Source organism: Monopterus albus, unplaced genomic scaffold (genome assembly GCF_001952655.1).
Source record: "Monopterus albus unplaced genomic scaffold, M_albus_1.0 scaffold151.1, whole genome shotgun sequence".
Classification (NCBI taxonomy): Eukaryota; Metazoa; Chordata; class Actinopteri; order Synbranchiformes; family Synbranchidae; genus Monopterus; species Monopterus albus.
This window is the reverse complement of record NW_018128031.1, coordinates 611,581-612,888: the sequence shown is the minus strand read 5'-3', so window position 1 is coordinate 612,888 and position 1,308 is coordinate 611,581.

Below are 1,308 nucleotides of genomic sequence, written 5' to 3'. Positions count from 1 at the left end.
ATGAGCTCGGCCATCTGAGCGGAACTTGGCTGTGGGATTACATCAGCTTGCAGCACTCTGAAGCCAGCAGTCGTGTTTTCCACCACAGCATATGAAGCTATCAAACCACCTGTTTCAGTCTGATGGCTGTGTCCATCACAATACAGGTTTACCTCTGCAGGTAGCTGTTCCTTATGCAAGTTTTTATGCCATCTCATTTCAATGTCTGTTCTGCTCACACAGTCATGGTCCTGGTCTGTGACCATCTGTGTAGCCATGTTTGTTCCTTCACTTGTGAAGTGTATGTGAGTTTGGTTAAGTAACTGCTGTAAGTTTTGGGACCTCTGGGCCAACAGTGTGAATGCTTTGGAGTCCAGAAATAATTTTACCGCGTGCGTTATGTGTACGACAGTCTGATAGCCCATTGTGATGTGTGCTATTTGCAATATTGCTCGACCAATTGCAGCAACATGTCTCACACAAGTTGGATGTCCTCTTTCAACATTATCTAGTTAGAGCTATAGTACCTCAACACCTTTTGTTTGTGACTCCTACTGTCATCCCCCCTTTGAAACAGGCCTGCATTTACAATGCAGTCCTTTTCATTAACATCCAGGTGGCCAATTGCAGCAACATGTCTCACACAAGTCAGATGCCCCCTTTCAACGTTATCTAACTTAGCTGTAGTACATCAACACCTTTCGATTGTGACTTCCACCACCGTCATCTCCTCTTTGAAACAGGACTGCATTTTCAATGCCGTCCTTTTCATCAACATCTAGGTGGAAAGCTTGAGAGTAGTCAGGTGCATGTAAACTACATGCTTGTGACAAAGCTTGTTTGATGTCCACAAAAGCCTTTTCTGCTTGTGTGTTCCACATGAAGGAAGTTTACCACTTCCTCATCGGGTTCCAGATGATGGAAAGAATATTCAGTCACACAAGTACCAAAGTGCACTTAATTATAATTACCTTTATTCACAGATGCGCATCTGGAGATCACAGCAGCAGCCAAGATGAGCTGATCTAATCTCTAACACTGTGTGTTATATACTATTCTTCCCGCCTCCTTACATTCCTTAGGATGCAGCTGAGATCAATCAACACTCAACCAAAGTTCTATCCCACCATACACAGTGCTTATTTCATGACACTTGTCTTCCTCCCTAAAACTAAGGTACTTTTCTGTGATCAAAAGCACACATACACATAATGATTACATGAACACTCAGTAATGCTGAGAAAGCTAAAACTTATCCTTATCAGTTCATTAAGTATAAAACAGTGGAGTGTAGCCAGACATCTTTATGTCCACTGTTTTCAATCATTT